The 24492-nt window shown below is 37.2% G+C and overlaps 1 protein-coding gene across 8 annotated transcripts in view; it reads right to left on the reverse strand.

The window, feature by feature from the left end:
- Positions 1-24492, reverse strand: part of GRID1 (glutamate ionotropic receptor delta type subunit 1) — a 545782-nt gene that overhangs the window by 61008 nt on the left and 460282 nt on the right. The gene's annotated exons all lie outside the window — the stretch shown is intronic.

Here is a 24492-nt window from a genome sequence, read left to right on the forward strand (position 1 = left end):
AATGTGAGTAAATCTCGTGTTAATGACTTTCATCAGGACTTGTGTTAGCCTGGCAACATTACAGAGGCTGTATGTGCACATGGAAAATCAAAGAGAACCAAGGCTTAATTGTATAATAGGCTGCCTAGCAATATGTCAGAACCTTTTGGTTAAGGAATCTTACAAGACTAAGAGACCAGCAATCACATCAAACAATGACAGACACCAGCATATCACCCCTATCCCCCTAACAGCCCACCATATCAACACAGATTTCTTCACAGGCACGTTAAAGGTCACCTCGTGGATGCTGGACAAAGTGCTGACACTACTGCTCACGCAAGATTTCACATTCAATATTCTTCAATAAAATAAACTGACACTCTTCCCATCTCTGGCAGACACAGCTTAGGATCTGATAAACATTTCAATGATGGTGTAAATTACTGCTGCAGACTCGCTATTAATGTGTTCCAGGCTATCACACTAAGCCAAGTAGATGTAAAAAGACTAACACCAGACTCATATTTTGAAAATATTTCCTATGTAAGAAAGCAGTTTCATATGAAAGAAATAAGGTAAAAAGGAAAAGAAGTAGACATACTATACTGGCTTTCTTGCTCTTCACAGATTTTCCAACTTTTTCCACTGAAATGCAAAACTAAATTGAAGCCTGCTGTGAATACATTCAGGAACTTCAACAGATCTGCACCTGTTTTGTTTGTGCTGACCTGTAGTCCTAACCCTTTTTGTTGCTTTTTAACAAACACGTTATACGTTGCAACATAAACCAAAGGCATCTACCTCTCACTGACACCATTCCTGTGTCATAATTCCTGATACCCATGCTCCAAATCTTGTTAACTTTCTCCCAGGATACTTGCCCTAACATAACATGAGCAGGAAATTTCTCAGGCTTACTGCGCACCATGCCATTCCAGCTGCTCCCCAAGCACTGGCATTCATTTCATTTGCTTATATAGGACTTTCTTCATGGCCAAGATTCTGGCTAAGCATCTTATCACCAAATCTGGACCAGTTCTGTTAAGACTGTGTTCCAGGTGTCTCCCTCAGTTTAGGGAGCACCTTAGGCTCCAGCCTGCCACCAGGGTGGAACTGGAAACTGGAAAAGTCCCTAATTTTATATTTCAAGGGGCAATGAGATCTCATAACTAGTCCAAATCCAACATGAAAATGGATATGAAAGTGAGGAGAGAAGATTGAAATGGGGAAGTAGGAGCTTACGATTTCATGAGAGGGTTATTGTGAAATATCATCAGCGTAAGATATATTGATATGTATGCTCAGTTCCTACAGCTGAAATATCAGAATGAGCAACAGGTGTTCTTCCACTACTGTAACAATTTGATTTCTTCTGGTTTCAACACAACAGTGATATTGGAATTGATTTAAGTGTATTAATGACACTGAAGTCATAAGAGCTTTTGGCAGAATCTATAAAATGGGAAGGGTTCATATGTTCCATTATGCTGATGATGTTGTAAAGCAAAGTGTGCCAGCCAGAACCCACCCCACACAACCCCAAACCTTTAATTAAGAAAGCCTGATATTAAGTTGTACTCAATTACAACATCTGTAATTTGCCACTGTGATCCCAGAGCTAGTCCATATGCTTGTGAGGCACCTTTTCAAACCCTCTTTTGGGCACACTATGACTATCATACAATGCACTTGTATTATAATTAAATTTAGTATAATTACTTTACAGAGTGATCAGTGACAGTCTATTGTTCAGGAAGAATTAATCCTTTGAGCCTTCCAACATCATTTTAGTTCCTGGTTCTAAATGAGATTTCAAAGAATGTAATTTATAATAACCAAAATCCCCAGTGCATACTTTAATATAGCCTTCCTTTGTTACAGCAGCTCACTAGTAAAATGCTTCTGAGTTAGAGCACTCCTTGTGTACTGATTTACCTACGCTGCACAGGACCACTCAAACGGGGAGGAAAGCAAGCAGGAATGTTTAATTGATCACCTTGATACCTCCTCTTTCTTCCTCCTTCCCAAAACATGGGTGCTCTTGAACCCTTTCAGAACCAATTCAATATTAAAATATTAAAAACTCCTCTAGGAGAATGCTTGCCTTTCCAGGAGCAGCCCAAGAAATCCTCCCGTCTGAAACATCACACTAATTCATGAATATATTCAGAGGAGTGATGAATGGACTTGAGAAAAAGCTGGAACTTCTGCCATCCGAGAAGCCAGGAAGTTTAATTTCCTCCTGAAATGAGATGTTTTTCCACAAAGAGGCATCTAAGTTGTGCAGTGTCAAAACATTTTGTTTAGACATTTTTAATTCAAGTAAAATGTTTTGACAAAGTGTAATCCTTGGAAAAAGCCTTTGCAGATCTCATCCATTCCAGTATTGAAACCTATTTCCCTGTTTTGTATCCATTGCAATTCTAGTTCTTGATTTCTTTCTCTGGACCAGTTATTAAGCATATTGCATATCCCACTGAATAAATTCCTCCAGTTGCACTCCAGTCCCTCAGGACCACCATGCACAGGAAATATATGAGTGAACCTGACCCACAAAACAAGGCAGAAGATATTAAAGCAGATCAATATTGTGCTGTTTTTTAAATTATCTTGTCAAAAAGAAACCCTTCAGGCCAGTTAAAAAATTCTAAATTTAATATATTTTTACCAAAATAAAAGGGGTTTTTGTGTAACTTTATCCACCAGAACATCATTTCAATGAAAAATTGCCAAATGCCAACTATAGCTATCACTACAACTGAAAATCTTGACGTGATTTTTTTCTAAATACCATGTTGAAAAGCTCTCTTTCAGTCTACTTGACTAATTAAGATTTCTCAGCTATCAAGGGTCAGTCCTTTTTACTGTCAGCAAGGTTTGCTTGTGCAGTCAAAGGTGCTGGCCACAGACCTGGAAGTGACATTCCAGGAAAATGTCACTGTTAGGATGATCAGCACTCAATAATATGTGGTATTGAAACTGCATCAAAAGACATGGCAGAACACATTTTGGGCAAAGTCTGAGAAAATCTGCCTATTTCATACTTCTGCCACCTAACAGAACAAAAATTTTCTCAGAATGCATATAAATTCTTTTTTTTTTTTTTTATTGGCTGAAGTAATGTAGCAAAATAAGAGAGAATCACTGGCAGTCATTCTGCTCCTGCCTTGTGCAGGAGGTTAGCTGCTTTATGAGTTAGTTTATGAACCCCAAACCAATGTCACCAGCAAGTGAGAAGAAAAGCTTTGGAGTCTCCAGATGCCAGAGTAATATGATTACAAGGCCATCATATCTCTAATTTTCAAGAGACAGATCGAAAATCTCTTATAATTATCTTCCTGTTTTTCTTTCTGCACGGAACTATGAAGGGAAATGTTTCTTGGAAAGTGGAAGAGGAATCAAATGCGTTTTCTGGGAGAAACAGAAGATTTTAGGTACTGACACTCAAAACATGTTCAGAGTTCAGCTTACCCTCTTCCCTATAGCAAAGTATTCGATAATGAAGGGAAGAACATAAGTAAAGTCAGAGGAAAAACAGAAGTGCCAGTGGTAGCTGACTTAGTGGCAACATCTGCAGGTCCTATCTGAGTTCTTGCTGAACCTAAATAGTAATATAATTGGGTTTATCAACTTTCCCCTCCATAAAGATCTGGCCACTGCTATCCATACATCGGGAAAAGCTCTAATACACAAGAATAAAAGCAGAGAATGAAAAAATGTGGAACCTTCAGCAGGAACAAAAGCCATCAACTCTGCAGATTAAATCTCAGTTGCACATTACGTGCCTTCCTCCTGCAGGTTCCCTGTCAACTCTCCATGATAATTTTAAAGTTTCACATAAAAATATTAATTTTGAATTTTCACAATCAAATTGTTCACTGTGTAAAATTCCTACTATGTTATCATCTGTGAAATAATACCAGAGCCATTCTCCTAAGACAGTGCAGTTAACTAGACATGGGTAACTCCCCAGAAGTGGGGATCAAGCATTCTTTATCAAGAAAATTGAACTGTAAGACAAGTTTTCCAGGTGAGGAGTAAAATAAAGTAAATGCATATTTAAAAATATCCCAAACAAAACCACAAACAAACACACCACTTCCTTTGAAAAGTACACTGACAAACTTAATACTAATTTACTATAGAAGCAATAGAAAATGACACAGCTTTTAAAAGAAAAACAGCCAGAAAAGAAAAGGTGACAGGAGGTTCATGGGGACCTGATACACCTAATTATACTATCTAGTGGATGGACATAAAAGAGAAAACATGAATGTTTGTATGGACGCAGTTTAAATCCCACAGAGCAGTAGCACAGAGGGTTGAGAAGAAGAGGAAGGAATGCCCAGGAAAAACTGAGCAAGAAGGCCAGTAGGTGGAAGGAAGATGCACAGAGGGAGACAAAAGAAGAGGCACTAAGGGTGGAACAGACAGAATAGCACAGCACAGGAGAGATGGCAGGCGAGCAGGACATGCAGCTTTTCCTTGATGGCAGTCAGCAGAAGCATCGCCTACTGCTGCTGCACCTGACACTCTGTCCAGCTTAGCAACTAAACAGCATCCTTTAGAAAGAGAGGATTCTTTGTTCTTCCCAGAACACCCTCCAGATGTCATGGCAAAATATTACTAGCTGTGTCTCTGATGAGATACCTAATAAAGACATCTTCAAGGTTCTTCCTTCCACAATTATGTCACAAACTTCAAATTACTTGGTAAAAATGCCGTATTTTAACAGTAAAACTTCTCTACAGCAGAGTAAGCAGAACTCCAAAATATAAAATACCAAGTATTAACCTCTACAAGTATGTGTCTGATTTGTATTAGACAATATCAGTTTGCTATTGCAGAATAAATAGTCAAAGGAAAACTGCAGACACGTCACAATTATACTACTTCTGTTCATTTTCTCCATTTTTTTCTTTGAAATTGGAGATGTTAGTTTGGAAAATGTCTCAATTATGAACAATAACAGTAGCACTGACATTATAATTTCATCTATGGTACAATAAACAAGTTACGTAAATTCTCCCACGTTCATAAACCAACAGTATTATCCTTTGATATCAAGAAATGCTAATACAGGGTGAAGAGAGCTTGCAAGGTGATTACATTGTAGATTGACAGAGTCATCACATTCACTCCAGATTTTCTCTGTGGACTGGAATTTAGGCATTATCAACCATCTGCCCTAGGAGACAAGCATGAGGCTCTCACTGGAATCAGCAAGAAGTGAGGATGTTAACAATGGGCAAAGTTTCAGTCCCAGCTCAGCAAAGAAATTAAACATTCCAACAGTCACTCTGATTTTTTTAGGTTAGACTCAGGTTAAAGGCCTTGGTGAATCAGGACCCCTTCCTTCAAGTGTTAAACATCATAACAAATAAATATCAATATTAGCATTTTTCATAAGCTGCCTAGATAAGTCCTGCGGTGTTCAGAGAAATCTGACAACTACAAAACCCACAAAATAAACCTTAGTTTGGGTAGTCAGAATGTTATGAGCAATATAAAATCAATTGGATAAAAAAACCACAGCCCTCACTTTGAATTTGGTATGCTGCTGCTTTCTATGCTTACTGACTGTGAGCATGACTGAGGTAAAATGTGAATACAAGAGGCCTAAAATAGATCAGAATTCTAGTCTTCAAACCCCCCACTCAGTCTTGAGTTCACCACAAGAGGTGTAAGACAGACAAATCCCACAGCTCCAGGTTTTTCAGAGGGAACATAATGTGCTGTAGACAACGAAATATTTTAGTAGAACATTGATATTCTCCTACTTAACCTCCATTTATTAGCATAATGCCAAAAGGAACATAAAATTTCATGAACGTGAGCAGTTAATATAACAGTCCTGTTTACAATAATTGCATTGTATTTACTGCATCCACATAACTGCACTTGCTAGATTTTTAGCAGGAGCATAAGTGGGTTTTGCAGTCTTTGTATGAATTTCATGGTGTTGTGGAAATAAAACTAGCAATGCCTAAGCTAATTTAAAGCTAGATTAGATATGGTTAGGTGAACTGTTATTACAATGTTCTCAGAGTGAATAGAAGCTGTGATTCTACAGGGAATATATTCCAGGCAAGATCTTTAATTGGCAAAGTCTGATCAATATCCCTTGACTTGACTGCTCTTCCACGACTGTACAAAAACTGAGGTTCCAGCTCGCTCTTTACCAGTGATGTCTTTGCTAAGTGCTCCTCGTGAATTTCTGTATTTGTTAACAGGAACATTTCAGGAACTGGTTCTTAAATTATTGCTAGAATAGTCTGGACATCCATGTCATAGATTACACTACCAAAGTATTATAGTGAAATCTCTCTGAAACTGGTGTCTTACAGATTAATTATCTTATTTACAGCTTTCTTTTTTTGAAAGCATTTTATTGGCCTCATTTGGTCATTCTTAAATTACCACTAATACAAGTGAACTGCAAACCAATCTCTCTACACCTCCTAAAGTACAGTAGGAGTCTTAAATTGTTTTAATGCAATCAAAGTTGTCAACGTGATATTCCATTTATAGGAAAAGGACAGTTTGGAACTATAGCACAAAATAAAATTGCATTTAACTTTATAAATCTAGAGACTTTTCCAAAGGTTTCTGTATGAAAGGAAAAAGAATTTTTACAAATATAGTCTTAAATGTAATGTTTACCCAGCTCAGTATATTGCTCAAGACATTCCAAAAACTCAGAGTAAAATAAGAATATTAGTAGTCTTTTTTCTTTTCTCTTCTATGTTGATCTCCTCAATTCTCCCCTCAATTCATCAAAAGATGTTGAATACAGAAGAAGCATCTAAACATCTGACAGTGTTACCCACTACACCAGCAGAAATATGACAAGGTTAATCATCTCGTTTAAAGGAGTCCGACTTCCCCTTGCAGGAGATTGCTGCTATCAGTTTTTTGTGGAAGAACAGTCAATAATGTCTTCTAATCTCTAATAACAGACACGGGACAAACATTCTATTGCAACCTACATAAATAAGACAAACTTTAATTTTAGACCTGTCTATCAAAGGTCTATTCCAGTAATTATTACTGCTATGTTTGGTATCCTTTTTTTTTTTCTTTTCCAGATTAATGTATTTTAGATACTGCTTCAATTAACTGTAATTATGGTTACAAACAATTATTTGCAATTTGTATTTGAGATTAAATTATATTTTGGTTAAAAATACAATTATTTGCCACTCATCCTCTCTTTTCTAAATTTAATTTTCTCCAGCTCTGATCTCCCCTTTTCAGTCACTTCTGTATCTTCCCCCACACTTCTCTCTACTTATTCCCCAAGTCAGTTTATGGAGACCTTGTTCTCACCAACAAGGAGGGGTTGGTGGGCAGTGTGAAGCTCCAAGGCAGCCTTGGCTGACCATGACATGCTGGAATGTTGAAGTGTCAGGGCAATGAAAAGGGTGCACAGGAAAGTCACTACCCCAGACTTGAGGAGAGCAGAGTTTGGCCTCTTCAGGGATCTGCTTGGTACGGAGCCATGGGATAAAGTCCTGGAGGGAAGAGGGGCTCAGGAAAGCTGGTCAGGATCCAAGGATCACTTCCTTCAGGCTCCGAAGTGATGCATCCAAAAAGAGGAAGCCAGGTAAAAACACCATCAGGCCTGTATGGATGAGCTCCTGGACAAACTCAAACACTAAAGGGAAGCCCACAGAGGGGGAAAGCAAGGACAGAAAACCTGGGAGGGATACAGAGAAATGTCAGGCCAAAACCCTGACAGAACTTAGTCTCATCAGGGACATCAACTTCTGTTGTACTGCTGTAGTGAAATAAGTTGTTTCTGACATTCTGAACACTCACATATAAATGGTGTATTACCACCTGACTTTTACATGTATTACAAAGCAAGATATTCAGGGCAGATATAACACACAGAAAAAAAAAAAAAATGTAGCTCAAAATACATAAAAAAATCAAAATTTTCAAAGAGTATATAAAAAACCACCAAGGTAATGCACCAGCTTTTCACTTCCTGCATTTTTATATTAAATATGTGTTCTGCAACATGAAATTAAGACACATAGATCAAGTCTGAGAGAAGAAGCCAGCAAGCCCATATTTTGTTACCACTATTTATGTACAGCTATTAGGTACTGTCACTACTGGGTTTCTGATTTTTCTATTACAATGAAAAGGAAAAAAGTGAACTGAGTAGATTCCAGAATCCAGAATTAAAAACAAAAATGTGAACACATTTCTACTAAAGGAAAGCTCCAAGTGTTTCCAGTCTCACACTAGGACAAAGAATACCTACTTTTGAAACAAAGTTTTCTATTTAGTAAGGCAAAAAATATCAGAAAAATAAATAAATAAATAAAAAGGTTAAAAAAACTTAAAAGCTAAGAATGTAGCTAGCAAGACAAAGGCAATATATTTTGATTAAGAATTTATCAAAAGAAGTAAAAATTATGTAACTAATTATTACCTGATAGACCTAGTTAAAGCTAAGACAATATATTACTTGCTTGACTTAGTTGTGTTTGTAGAAAGAGACAAGAAAGATGAGCCATTGTGAAAATGAAAAAACCACAGCTGCACCTGGGCCCAGAAACCAGCCAGAACCAGAATAGGAATGTCTGGACTATGGCCAAGAGACCAGAAAGCACGCCAACAACATAAAGGTAAAAAGTTTAACACGAGAAAAACGTCCCTGACTTCATTAGAGACCACTGACCCATTTCAAAACCCACCAACTCATTTAGAAGAAAAGACTACCCAAGTGCAGAAGAACTTTAAGCTCATTTTAATATGAAGCAAGGGTAAGCGGAGTTTAAGAATGCATATGTATAGGCATAGTTAATAGTTCTATGAACACGTAAGATTTTTGTGGATAAAAAAGGGCAAGAGCCCCACAGATTTTGCACATGCTGTGAGATTTCTCCTGGACGTGCCCAGAGTCCTAACATACACTTTCTAGCTTTAATTAGTTAGAGAGTTTTTGTCTGCACATCAATATTTCCATGTACTTTTAGGTTTGAACCTGATTCAGAGCTGAAAAACAGAAATCCCAAACAAGGTAAATCAGGGGCAGCTGAAATCCAAAACATTGGGCTTTTTCCCTATGGTGGGGACCAGCTATGAAAGACAGTTCCATTACCAGATTCTGGAGATGTTAAACTTGATTTTAACACCAGAAGAGGTCACTATAATGACTCCATATTGGATTTTGTTTGAAGATAAACACTTAGGCCTGCAGTCTCTATGAAAATAATAGAATGTCTCTGAGACATCTAACTTTGACCTGATAAATGAACTCATGGAAATTTCATGTCTGTAAATAGGTTATTCTACCATTTATTTTCCTCATGTAGAAAAACTGAAGAGGAAATTAATGCACTTTTCTCCATATTAAAAACAGAGAAAAAGACACACACACAAATTTGGAAGTGTCACTGCTCTGCAGTCTTTGTCCAATATGAATTCTAGAATACAGAATAATCATTATGACTGTGGTGTTGATAATATCGATCAAACTACCCTGAGCATTAACTAAACACTGCATTCTCTGGTTATGAAACTGACCCCATGACATCTCTTCACTGCCATTGAAGTAAAGGTGACAAGAGAACAGCAGTGAGTGAACACAGATCCTTTGATTTTAACCACAAATCTCCCAACAGCACAAATGGCACCTATTGTTGTATAATGAAAGAAACCCTCTTATTAATAATTTCACTCTTTTCATCTTCAAAGTACTAATTTTCAACATGTTTCCTAAGAATTTATTTTGCCTTTATTACAGTTCTTGATTCAACCCAAAGTTAGTATCTTGTTTCAAAGATGCTGGTTCATTCTACCTCATACTGGCAGAAAGCTTTTTAAACAATCATGAATTCAGTATTACATCTACTGTGCTATTAGCATGGAAAAACCTTACTGTTCAAGAATATTTCCTCTGGGTCATAATTATAATAAGAATAGATTCCTAAGGGCATAATCGAACAAAGTGCTGAAGTTGAAAGACTGTTTAAAACCTTATTGAGGTAGATGTCTACCATTTTTCTTTCAAAAAACAACATCAGAGGTTTATAACACATCTGAAAGTTTTAATAGTTTTATTTTTTTCTTGTTTTGAAGAAAAAAGAACCACATGCAGTTGAGAGTTTCGTCAGTTGGCATAATCACTGTAGTATAGAGATTTTCATCCTAAAGGGCTCTTCATTTTTTTGCACATGTATTCAGTAATTTTTGCAGTGCAAAGTAACAACTACTTCACAATGTCAACAGTTTGAGGCATGACAGGTAAATCATTTCAAAGTACACAACAGTTGGAGAAGGGGAAAGTCAAGGGAGTTTTCAGGAGGATGGGAACTAGCAGTTTACATTCCTCAATAGAAGTCAATTTGCATCACAAATTAACTAACAGAGCTATGAATCTGCTTCAAACTCAGAGAAACAACACAACTGAGAATAAACTTCAAGAAAAAACTAGCTAGGCACAAATGGGCTAATTTGCACTGTAATACAAGCAAGAAAGTTAAACAAGAGATTATGGTCAATATTATATACCTAAAGGAAATACAAGCTAGGGAAAGGGAAAGGGACAGACTGTGATCAGATCCAAATCAATTTGCACTTAATTAGTGGACTTTGGCCACCTTAAAGGCACCTAATTTTCACAAGAAGCCAGGCAGCTGCCCATCCCAGATGTCCTTTCTCCCCCACCTCATATTGTCCAGGTAAATCCCTTAAAACTTGCATAAAAAACAAACCTATACTACTGATGTAGTTAGAAAAATTTTTGTAAATAATGTGCTTTCTATATACTTGTATCCTGGTCCCCTATATTTAGTTAATAATTTAGATTATATAAGTGGGTCCCTTACAACTCAAGATAGTCCATGATTCAATATAAATCACCATCTTCCAAACACACCTATTAAGAGAATTGGAAATTATCTAACTGGGAGATGTCTGGGCAGACTACATCATCTGTCATTGCAAATTAACAGGTTTGTATTCTTTTAAGCAGATTACTACAAAACAATAGGAGAAAATATTTATTAAAAACTATTAAATGATACAGAGTGAAGCAACACCACATTTGGAGGAAGAGAGAATTTAAAAATCCATTCAAAACCCATTTCTGAGGCAGCCTCATTTTCCACTAAGGAAAAATAAAGATGGGCAGAGGTACAAAGGTCTTCATATTAAGGTAACTCTCTCTTTAGAGAGACCATATCTCTATGAAGACAAAAGGCAGAAGTAGGAAGAAAGACATCAAAGTCCAGCTAGCTAGAATTCCAGCTAGCTAGAATTCAATATTTTAGTTTTTGCAAAAAAAAAAGTTAAAAGGAAAAAAAAAGTTTGTGCATTTTTCTCTCACATAATGAAAAGAAATGCCAAGTGAGAGTAAGCTTTAATAAAGGAGACTTAAAATTAGAATCAGAGACACATTCATTAATAGAATTCTCTGGTTTTAATAAACTCTCAGCTGAGGTAAATACATGCCTGATAATGATGCACAGGCAATCCAAGGTGTCTGGAATGGCTGAAAAGAGCAGCAACAGGTAGAGAAAAACAAGCTAAAGGACAGCTGTATGTTTGGTGTGTTTATCTGGATGACCTTATATGTACCACTTTCTTAGAACAGAACCCCCACCTGCACTGGTTGTACTCACTGCCTGCCAGTCACAGGGGAAGGAATTATTGCCTGTTATTGGTGAAACTGGGGTAAAATTTAGTTATCTCTACATGAACCAAGCTAATGTATGTATATATACACATAGGGAAAAATTCCCTATATGGAATTAGTTCTTGAAACTGAAAAACATGTAGATAAAAATGATGGCCAAAATATTTCTTAGCTTTATGAAAATGAACAAAAAAGCTGACCTAGAAGATGAACTATTTATTAAGCCTATAAAAAAAAATTGTATTCTTTTAAAAAATGCCATCTGATTTTAATAAATATTTGCACGTGCTAAGCTAGCCTGTGTTTTCTTTATATCCAAATTTGCCCTATTTTTCTTTCTAAACTATTACTAGACAACTTGTTGCCTTTTTTGTTTGTTTGAGATTGTCCAAAAATATCTATCAAATCCTCATCAGCTGATAGGTGGGTGATACAGGACCATAACAATTTCCTGTACTGAAGGTAACTGGAGCATCCCAAATATTCCCAGCTTTACAGTTTTCTGCCCTCCCCGAGCAGATGTGAGGCTGCTCTCTCTGTGCCGTAACCAGACCAGGAGTGCCCCAGGTGTTACCCTGGTGTGAGCTCAGATCCTCTGCTGAGGGGAAGGGTGAGAGCTGAGCCCTGCCTGTGCTCCAGCCAGGCAGCTGGGCCAGCCCAGAGAACTGCAAGGGACATTGCAGAACTGTCTGCAAAATACTGTGCAGAGATAATCCAGAAAAACTCTTCCTCACAGCAATATTATTTCTATAATATAATGTACAGTCCGGAAAGCATAGCTGTATTTCTAGCTTGTAATCAGCTAAAGGAAGCACTGATATTGTCTGTCAGGTTTATTGATGACTAGTATCCATAAATTCTTTCTGGTTTTCTCATATCCTAGCATTTCCACTCGGCATGTCTTGTTTCTCAACATTGAATTTTTGACAGCATTAGTCAGGACATCTAAGTAAAATAATGAACCCTTACTGCTGTGCTTTTTCCATCCTAAAAATGTGTCCACATAAAGCCTTCAAAATGCTCCCAGAAGAATTTCTTTATGTTGATCTGTATTTTTTAGGCAACTGACATGAAAAACAGATTCTAATATGCCACAGAGAAAATTAAGAGACAGTGAAATCTAGAGATTCAGTATGCCTTTATGAGAGTTCGCAACCTTTATAGTCTTGCCCAAAATTTAAAGATCCAGAATGTTTATGCAAATGGTTTACAAAACAGCAACAAAAATAGGGAAACCATTTGGATTTACAGTCGAGCACATTGTGACATAAAGAAGTCTGAGGCAGCCAAGACCAGACATCCTTCAGTACAAATACATCAGGAAGGCAACAGAACTAGTCCTGAAGTGGATTTCAGCAGAGATGCTGTCAATCAAACCAGTATTTGAATCAACAGACTTTGTCAGCTTGCTTAAGTTGCAGGCCAGCTGGAGGTCCCTTCCTCATGAATCACTGCATCCCCAGGTTTGTGGGATTGCTCAAATTCACAGCCTGTGCTCCTGGTGCACTTCCCCACAGAGCACCGTGCTGCTGCCTGGCTGAGCTCTGCGGTGACAGTGACAGCAGCCCAGGGAATGGCCCCAGGTTGTGTTGGGGAAGGCTTAGGCTGGATACTAGGAAACGATTATTCACCCAGAGGGTGACTGAACTGGCTCCCCAAGGCAGTGGTCACAGCACCAAGAAGTGTTTGGACAATGCTTTCAGGCCCATGGTGTGAGTGATCTTGGGGCTGGTCCTGTGCAGGGACAGGAGCTGGACTTTATGATCTTTCTAAGTCCCTTCCAACTCAGCTCATTCTGTGATTCTGTAATTTTGAGATGCCAACAAAAAGGTAAAGAAATTCTGGAACTAAGATAGATCAAACTAACAGCCACCCAATTCTGAAGCTGGAAGACATTATATGCTTATTTTTGGTGACAGGAAGCATGGGGAACAGGGAAGGATTTGAAGCAATTACGGGGCAGGACTGTGGCTGTACACAAATGGCTTTGGGTTTAAAATGTGTTTACTTCTAATGGAAAAGGAGGAGAAAAAAATCCCTTTCCTTTGCTCTCTGATCTGGAGCAGTATTAATGCACATACTGTCTTTCTGGATTGGACCATGAAATACCTGCTGAAGAAAGCCAGAGCTACAGAAGGGAGATATCCGAGAGTGGTGTTTCAAAATCAGAATTAAAACAGCCCTCTTCAACTAGAAAGTCAGGCTCTACAGAGCCTTGCTGCTAGTCTGATCCTAAACTTTTAAGCCAGGAAATACCCACAGTTATTATGAATTCAGAATAGCATTTCTGAAATAATTAAAGCCAGAGAGGCAGTAGGTACATTGATGTACCTATTTTATACCACCTACATCTAGAAAGTTAATTCAGCTACAGGAAAGGATATTTAATCTTTGCTGCAGCCTGACTAACTGCCGTGGAGCAATGGGGATTGTTAATGTGGGCAGGCTGAGTTGGGAGACACAGGAGGGAAGGAAGCTGAAGAGATCCTTGCTGCTCCAATTCTTCCCATCCTTCTAGGCAATCCTTCTAACTCATATTTCTTTGCCAATAAAAAGGGCAGCTTATCTTCAAAATCCAGTATCAATACTCAAAAGACCTACCATAAATCCTCCTATACAGAGAGACAAGCAAAATGAGCACAGATTCTTAAAGAATATTTTGCTCAAAATCTGTGAGAAGAGACAAAGGTAATCTGGCAGGCAGCAGGAGCAGCGGGCAGGTGAAGATCCTCTCTGAAGTGCTGTATATTATGAAGAAACAGGCTGTGATGTACCTGTTCTTGGCAACCGATATATTTTAAGCAAGAAAATTTGTTTCCTGATAATATTAGGATCCAGCTCTGGGGTCCCCAACTTAAAACTAAGATGTGGACGTGCTGCTGCAAGTCCAGAGGAGGCCAAGAAGATGATCAGAGGGCTGGAGCACCTCTCCTAGGAAGACGGGGTGAGAGAGCTGAGGTTATCCAGCCTGGACAAGAGAAGACTCCAGGGAGACCTTACAGCACCTTCCACTACCTAAAGGTGGCTACAAGAAAGCTGAAGAGGGACTTTTTACCCATATGGAGTGACAGGACAAAGATCCTGGATCCTTGGATCCTTCCAATCCAAGGTATTCTGTGTTTTGTCTGCAGCGTGCTTGTTCAGACAGTCATTACTCTCTCTTGTAAATTTGAAAAATCATAATAAATTATACTAAAAAACTAATGTAATTGCAATAATTGTTCTAAGGCCAAAACTATTTAATGCCTTAAAATTTTGATTAGTTCTGCAAAATGCCCTTCTAGTGTAATCTGAGCTCCTTTCCTTATGAAATCTGACCCTCACTGAAAAACAAAAGAATATAATCACAAAAGACCATCCAATCCATATTTCTCATTTGGTCTTCTCTACTGGCTACAATAAATTACTGCTTGGCACTGCAACTTGGGAGTGGAAGAAATAGAAAAGGAGCATGGTATGTGGATAATTAAAAAGATTCAACAGGAGTCATCATGGATGAAATGTTATGATGGTATTAAGCCCTGCCTGGCACAGCAGAATTGATAATAAAGTTTTGTAATACCACCCATAGGGAAAATATACAGAAGCACACTACATAAAGAATGAAAACATATATGATTTTTTTTTCTCTTTCTTCTTCTGAGATTTAACACTAGGCATTTTTCATTTTTTTCATTACTTTTCTAATAAATCAAACCATAGTTAGCTATAGATCTTTGAATAATTCATCTGTCATTCAAAACAGAAGAAGGAAGGAAATAGATATAGGTTTGGAGAAGGGATGGAGTCTGTTTAATCTATGACAATATGTGAGTTCTATTAAAAAGCTGTGGTTAGGCAGCAGAGGAAGGTACCAGTCTTGCAGAACCAGTCTGCACACACAGTCACCCTGGATTTCTTGCCAAAATGGGGGGCATGGTGGCTTCTCTCCTCAGCAGAGAGAAGTTTATGGGGCACAGAACACAACACACAAGTGAGAACCATCAGCTAGGTCTGAAAGGAGCATGCATGAGAGGAAGAGAAGCAAACCCAGAGAGAAAGCCTGTGATATAAGAGACTCTTCTTGAGATCTCTACAAGATTAGACATTTTGTTTGAATTAAGAAGGGAACTGAAATGTGCTGTAGTAAGAGCCACACTAGAGTAGCAGAGTATGTGGGCTGTACCCTAGATTCAGATTAGTTTTTTCATTTTAAACCAGCTCAGCCAGCAAATCTGTGTTTTTTGCTCCACTGGTTACTATGTTCATATTTGTGTTCAAAAAAAAAAAAAAAAGAAGAAAGCCCTGAATGCTGAATGGTCTTTCAGTGAGTCTATCGAGGAACAGTCCTCCACTGAAGACTCAGGAACCAATCAGAGTTAATGAAAAATAACAAAAAAATCTGAGTGCACCCCTCTCATGCTCATAAAGTAAATATTTTGTGTTCTCTTTTGCCTTCTCTTGCCCTAGAAAGAAAACCCAAAAGCCATGGAGTAATAACATTTGTTTCTCTAGTGTAAATACCTTGTAGTATTACTGAGAAAGTCTGGAAAGCCTATTATGAAATACTTCACTCACATTATTTTAAAATTTGGGAGAAAAGAAAAAAAGAAAAAAGCAGACACTACTCCAGAAGGGAGCTGCTTTCTCTGCAAGTTTGAGCCGTGAGCAGCACCGTTTGCTATATCTACCCTTACACCTGATCCAGAGAAATATTCATCCCTATCTTAGCAAATGCCCTGGAGAAGTCCCAATACTGAATGTTCTCCAAACTTAGATTATGACAGCATTTTCCTGTCCGAATGGCAAAATAGCAGTAGCAGATTTCTGAACACAGCCACATGGTTTACATATTGCACAATAAATATACATTTAATTACCTGGATATCTCTTGGTATAACAAAACCACAACCTCCAGGTGCTACTGAAATGTAAACAGACACTGTGGCCTTGTAGTTTGGTATTGAACAGCATCTTGAGAGCATGAACTCAGTTTAGATTCAATACAGCTCAGGCAGCAATATTGTAGCGCAAACTTGTGCCTTGCTGTATTATAATTCTTATGGCAGAATAAATTGCACATAAAGCTTTAAGAAAATTATAGATGGTGCCAGAACTACTCAAACTGAAATGATCTCATACAATTAAATATCACCTACGCTCCTAGTTACTAAATATTAACTTTTTCTCTCCCATGTAAGCAATTGCTCATTGTTGCGCTTGTCTAGGACTACTTTCTGGTAAGGCTCCAGGAACTAAAAGCACTGATACCTTTAGTCACCTCCCTGGCCAACAACAGTATTTGGAAAACTTTAGAATGCTTTGTAGAAGTTCACCTGTTTTTGAATTTTGCCAACCTTATGTATATTTAGATAACAATCCTTACTGAAAAACCCAGAGAAATGCCCAAGAACTGGTATCAGTCAGATACCATCCCTAGATTTTGCTATTTCACCGACTTTAAAACATACCCACTTCTCTCAGAGTATTATAAAAAAATAATAGCAATGCATAAAACTTGAAAAATGTAAGACTTTACAATGAACAGTGCAGGGAGATATTGTGGTCAACCTGCTAAATCCAGCAAATCCCTCAACAGGCTGGTGGAATCACCGGTCCCTTAGCCACCTAACACAAAATGCCGCTGCCACTCTCACCCCTGACACATTATCCCAGATACACAGGCATACACAAGGCATCTAGGAGGAAGAATTTGACTCCCCATTTTTTCTTCCCAAAGTCCTGTTGTGGTGGGAGGAAGGGCATGATCAGAAGACAACACACAAATTTCAGATTCAGTGAGAACAACTGCAAGTGTTGTCCAAAGTAAAGCATATCCTTTTGGGACCTTTTGGTGGTATTCCAATTGACAGGAATTTACTGCCATAGCCAAGCAAGCTCTCTTTCTTCTCATTCTGCTCATATTCAGGGAGCAAGTAAAGTAAAAGCAAATAACTGGTGGCAGGTTCAACTATTTTTATGCTGTTTCTTTGCCTAAAAGAGAACCCGTGTCTGGCTAGATGCTTTGGTCAATATTGTACAGCAGGATATTTCCTTAACTCCTTCACTATAACAGAGAATGTCTGGATTATTTGTTGTTTTTCCTTTACTCCTCGTTTCATCTGCTTTCCAACAAAGCCCAGTATTCTCAATTTCTTCAGGCCTTATCAGTAAAGTCTGTGGGAGCCTACAATTTACCTTTTCATACAAAGATACTGTTGTGAGTTCAGTAGATGTTTGAACATCACACTCATTAAAAATACAGACATACTATGGCATGTTCAGAAAGAATATTTAATTTTAGTTGTTATGTAAGCCTGTATTCATTCCAGTAAAATGATGTTGTCTCAGAATGAAAAACAAGTTTTATTACATGTCATCTGCATACTTTATCCAAATTCATCAACTCATTCACTCCCACTGCAAGATATATTGTGGTACTGGACCAGGGATATTCTGGAATTCTTTCCTTGGCTCACACTGATTATACATTGTACCTATTTTAAGGTAAGACCCAGTGTTTCCTGTGTAGTTTGAAAACAGGAGTCCTCAATTTAAAGGCAGTTCTGTGAGGAACTGGAACAGCAGCATCTGCCAAGTACTGTAATGGCAATGAATTAGCCAGTAAAGACAAAGAAGTTCAGTCAGAACTCTGATGCCCTTTTGAAAGTACCTTTCCAAAAAGGTAAATTTAGGAATTAGGATTATTTTTTTTTAAGGATAATGAAATTAAGGAACCAAGTCAAAGCAAGCCAGATAGTTCTTGCTGCTTGGTGACAGAGAGGTTCCTCATGTCCCACATTTGGGCTGGTCACAAAGAAATCTTGTCATTAAACCTGTCTTTTGAAAACCTGCATGTGAAAATATTTCTTCATATACAGTAATTTAATCTGGCATGAAATGGCAGAAATAAAAATACAAATAGAAAGGGAAATTTAGATAACTTCTATTTATGTTGTTTATTTTAATAAGACTAAAGAGAAACCACAAAGTTCTTTCATTTTTCATAACTACAATGGAAGCATGGCCAAATAGATTAACTACCTATATTTAAAGATCCACTTTTGGACATATTGAATATATCAGAGCAATATTCACAGGCAGGCACAAGAGTTACCCTGGATTTTAATATTACTGCTGAAATAAATTACTTCATAAATTATGCTTCGCTTACATGCATTTGCAGTTTATCAAATGATACAAGACAGCAACCATTAGATGAATTAAATACATTTTTCAATACTGCAGAGAAGAAACTGAATGGTCTCCCTCAACATACAGTCCTTGCAACTGTCCCTGACACTGAGATCATGCTGTAAATGAAGGGATGTTAGATCTCCTTAGTTTATGTCCTTATAAAAGCCAAGATGACATCTATTCTATCTGACAGTTAAGATAATAGTATTTAGGCATTATTATTATTATTATTGTAGTTTTCTTTCAAAGCAGTTTTGCTAAACACACATTATACTAAAAAAAGTTATTCTGACATTCAACAGAAAGTTCTGGAATAGGTGTGCATTTTAAACAATCATTGATCAAAGATATTTCTCAGGGCAGGAAATTAAAAATAAACAGACTGTTCCTCTTTTCTGGAGTAGTGAGCTTACTGCCTTTTTTCAAGATTGTTACTGTGAAAAAGAAAATTGTAAATAATCTCCATTTTTGGATTTCTAAAATGGTAAAAAGAATTCGTGTAGTTTTTTTCAAAGACTTCTTTTCTTTTTCTTTGTTAAGCTCAGTAAATCTTGACCTGTTGCTGTATGGAAATAGTTGGGTTTTTTTCATAGTGTCCACACTTTAGCACAGATTCTTCATGAGCTGAGCTACAGAAAGGGGCTTTTCTTGTCATTCCACTCTGAATACCCTCCTAGAATTCATCAATAAATTACAGGAGCTTTGGTGAAAACTCCATAATTAAAGATGCAACTGTTTTTACAAGGCTGATTTTAGCAATCCTATTATCCCAATTTTATGCACTACTGCATATGTGTGAAAAAAGGAGAATGTTATACCCACTATTCATTATAACCTGGTAGTTATGATATAATATGTATCTGACTTAGAAATTAAACATAATTTCTAAATATACAGATAGTGGTGCATGTGGCTGTGGAAACTTCTGCAGCACCTAATTGTCCTGGCCTCACTCTTACCTCAGATAGGGCTGCTCTTTAAAGTCTACCCTCAAGCTTCACACTGTGAAAATGTCATCTACAGTCTTCCAAAGGGGAAGAGCAGCACAATCTTATGCCTGGAGAAATTCCAACTCAAATTTGCAAGACATCCTTTTTACTTGGTGTTGACACCGGCACAGTTTGCAAATACAAGTAACAGTTTATGCACAAGCATAGGTCCCATTGGCAGTGCTTTCCAAAAACATAATATAAAATTAAAAAAAAAACTTTTAAAGAACTATGTATCACATATCTGCAATAGAAAATACATTTTTTTAAAATTACTTACCCACTCTCCAGTGAAATAATTCAGCTAGAATTTTACAATGAATGCATACACAACATTAAGTATATTTCAATTAGAAAAAAAAGTCCAATTTGCAGAACTTGGGCAAGCAAGTCATGCTGACCCCACTTTATTTCAGGGAAAAAACGAACCAAAATGCTCAAGGTTATTATGTTTCTTTAGTTTTCTTCTATGATTTAAAAATTGATCATAGCCATTTCCTATATGTTAAGATGCATTTTTCACCATGAATAATTCAACTTATGGAATATGAAAGGAATGCATTTACTTTCATTCCTCACATACATCATGCACAGAAAATAAGAAATAAAAATTTAAGGGGGTTCATTAATTTGAGTAAAATACTTCAGTTGTTTTTTCGGTTTGACACAACGTGGTTGTAGGATGAATCACAATGCTCTTTTTCCAAATTATTTCACCATGACACTTAATCAACTCAAGCAGAAAGAAAAAGTTTAACCAAATGTAAATATGTGGAAATTGCAGTCTACCAAGAGGGAGAGGACTATTCCCTTTGCAAAGTAACAGAGGGATTTTAGTGATAAAGTGTAGCCATAAGTTCAGGCTTACGTTTATGCTGAAAGATACCTTGGGCCAAATGGGTAAAATTGAAATACTACACCTGTCACTAAAGGACACAAAATGATTCACACAAACACTCTCAGTGTCAGAACAAAAAACAGGTCTTTTATTCTCTGACTCCAGTGTTTATAGATTCTCGACAATGACAAGGGATTGGGTAATTAAGTTACCGCCTTCCCAAGCACACTGGTCATGCAAATGTCCATCAAAAGACATTTCTTAGAAGGAAAGTGATAAATAACTTATGTTTATAGAACTTTCATGGGAAAGTAACTAAACTATGAAAACATTATCAGAAGGCTTTAGGTTTCAGGGAGACATACACCTAAGTAGTTTTTGGTGTAAAAAAAAAAAAAAAAGTCTGTTAATGACGTGCTCAAACAGGAGGCAGGAATCTGTTTTACATCTAAACCCAGGCAATTAAGTTATGTATTTTTCCATGTAAGTAAAACTGACTCAATTATGATAGGAATCACATAATTCTTTTGGTGTAAATATAACTTTTAGCAGCATATGATGGGATTTGGCAATAATATTGGGGGTGAAAGTACTTGATACTGCAGATGTCTAAAAATACCATTCATTTTTGCAATGAATAAGAAGTATGGGATTTGTCATCATGGTAATAATGAGATTTTGTCTAAAAGTAACAATCCCTACTAAACCATGGTATTGGAATTCAAAAATGTGGTTTCAACAACTGTGAAACATATCACAAAAACTACTTACAGTGATTTCTCCAGTCTGCCTCAGAAGTGCTGTAGGAAACAACTATAACTGTTTACAAAGCTGATGATATTTCAAGAAAATCTAATTTAAAAAAAATACCAACTGACAGAAATGAATAACCAATCATAAACATTATCATTTTGAACAGAACGCTTCTCATGAAATACAAAATATGTTCAAACCATTAATTCTGCCTTCATTAAAGCCAGCTTGGGAAAGAAATGCAGATTGCTTTAGAAAAACTATGTCCCCTGTCATAAAGTAAACTGAATACCCACATCATTTCACACTTACAGAAGATCTTCCTGCCAAAGATGAAGATGATCATAAAGCTCCTTACAGGCATCATCTAACTTAGCCTGATCACATCCCTGCAAGGTGTGTTAACTGTTACAGTTCTCTCTGCACACGTGGTCAAACAAGAATAAATAGGTTTACACCTTAAGAGCTCACAGTGATGTGGTAACTTGCTATTAAAGCCACCCAGGAGTTTCTACTCCCTTAGTTTTGCCTTCACAGCTGGATCACCCAGCTCTTATATTGTGTAAAATCTACCCAAGTGCAGGAACGTAAGAAGTATGAAGCAGCCCAGATGTTCTGAAAGTTCCATCAAGGCTTTCATTAACAAAAGTTAATAATATAGATAGTCACTAAGGAGTGAATTAATGTAGTCCTGCCTTCCTTTCCCCTTCTACAACCATTGGAATGTGAAAGCAGGACATCAACTTTATTTCTGCTTTTGCCTTTTTGATCTATTATGTTTCCTTATCACTTTACATCCACTTCCTTTTCTTTTCTTTTTTTTTTTTTTAATTTTAATATACAGATACTCTGGTTGCTATTTCTGAAGTTATTTATAGACACTAGGAATGTAAATCATAGTGGTAATCATCAAGCAGTAGACATTTAAGCCTCTTCAGTTTCTCCAGCAATCTTCAACTTTCAAATGCCCCAATAAGCCACCACACAAATCTTTATTTTAAACATGAATACACAATGCTTTCTAAACTTTCACATGTACACAGTGAAGAGAAGGCAATTACCTGACCCTTTTGTAAAACAAGGTGATATATGTTAAGGGACATACCCCATACTTTTATGTTTAAACCAAAGAAATTAGAGCATTTTCTGAAGTTTCCCTTTCATTAAAGCACACCAAAAGGAAAAACAAACAGTAACACACAAAATACACAAAAGCCTCTGTGAGCCTTTACCAAATCCACATGGTGTTAGACTTGAGTAAGAAAGGACGAGACAAAGTGACTTGTGGAATAAAGAAGCTACACTCAGCATGAAATACATATATTTAGGTGCAATCATAACTAAATCACAGCTAGTGAAAGGAAAAATGGTCTACAGAAAGACCAGATCTCAGGAAAATTGGAGAGTCAAGATGCCTCTGCAAAATAGCTCTGAAAGTTCCTGCAGATTTGAGTTACTGACTTGGATTACTTTCCTCCCAGGAAATGTTCTGGTGGAAATGATTCCCAAGAAACTTTGTAAGGGATGAGGAAAGTTAAAAGTCCAATTAAAAGCTTTTGACTGGATTCCCTCTAAGGTTCAACACTCAACATTACAGTCTTTTGACCTATCCTGTCACTGGTCCTAAGTGCAAAGATTTATTGTAGGGTCTGGACAGGGATAAATAATTACAGATGTTCTCCATACATAAATAAAACCACGCAGAAAGAATTCTCTGTTTTCTACCCAAAATACGTACCTTTACAGCTAAACCTGACCAAAGGCTGAAATTGAAGCAACTGACAATACATCAGAGCTGGTCTTTCACTCAAGTAATATAAATAAAACAAGCATGACTTTCTGAGCCTTTAAAAGTACTTCTAAGCTGTAACATATTTTTGCTGCAATAATAAAAAGTCTGGCTAAATAATTGAATTCCAGTAGTTCCATGGTTATTTTGCTCTAAGAGGAATCATCTCTTCCAAGTTCTTCTCTGAACTTCTGTAGCATATTGCTGACTTTTTACTCTCTCTATATATTACACTGAAAGGATAATTTCCAGAACTTCATTTTAGCTCAGAGCAGTATTCCACAGCCATTAGCTTTTTACCCATTTAGAATTATACTCCCTTTCAATTCTTGGGAACTCTATAGTGTTCCACATTTAACACCCAAAGAGTGTTCCTATATATAAAGCCTTCCTATATTAACCACCTAGCAGCACAACCTCAAAGCAGCACACTAGGGATCAAAAGTAATCAGCTGTATACCAGGTCAGCCATTTTAGTAATTTTCCCATTTAATCATTTTACCTATTTCTTTGCCTTGTGGTCGCTTTTGAGTGATATTTTAGTTATCTCCACCTCACACCTTTGGATTAGGTGTCAATTTGGTCAGTGTCTGCACATACCAAAGTGAGAGCATTTCTATCTGTGACACCATATTTGAAATGCACATTAATAATGTATACTCACACATCCCAGTTTGCCTGTAAAGCTCAAACCTGTGCTCTGTGGTGTTCATGCCAATTTTACTGGAAGGTAATTATGACTTAAGCAAAGTCACTTGGGAATTCTGTAACAAAATGGGATCAAACTTTAATGCCCCATGGCATCCATGTGCTAGGGATAACACAGCACTGACAGGACACAGGCTTTTCTGGACTGGCAGCTGGAAACAGTGGGGTAGTCCACAGTATCTCGCATGGCACCAGATATTTCTGTTTTGAATACTTGTGCACAAAGTGAGAAGCATATGCCTGAGAACCAGGATTGATTCCTACACCTCCTAAGCCAAGCTTGTTTTATTAAATAGGCAACACTTTTTCCAAAATTAAGACAATAAAATAATCTTTTCTAATTCACATAATGTTTGATACATAAGACTTCCTCATTTTCAATCTTCTAGAAATGAAAGTGGATTAAGAAATAACCTCTTCTGGTCACGACAATATAAGAGCCAAAGTGAAGTGTTCAGGGGCATATTTTTGGCAACCAAAAATTTTCAATTATATCTCCTGGAACTTTATGCATTTCAAATACTTGTCTCCCTTCTGCTGAATTTCTAATAGATATTGCACAACTTTGGCTCCATGACCAGAATCCTTGTGCCAAATTAGA

Source organism: Poecile atricapillus, chromosome 6 (genome assembly GCF_030490865.1).
Source record: "Poecile atricapillus isolate bPoeAtr1 chromosome 6, bPoeAtr1.hap1, whole genome shotgun sequence".
Taxonomy (NCBI): domain Eukaryota; kingdom Metazoa; phylum Chordata; class Aves; order Passeriformes; family Paridae; genus Poecile; species Poecile atricapillus.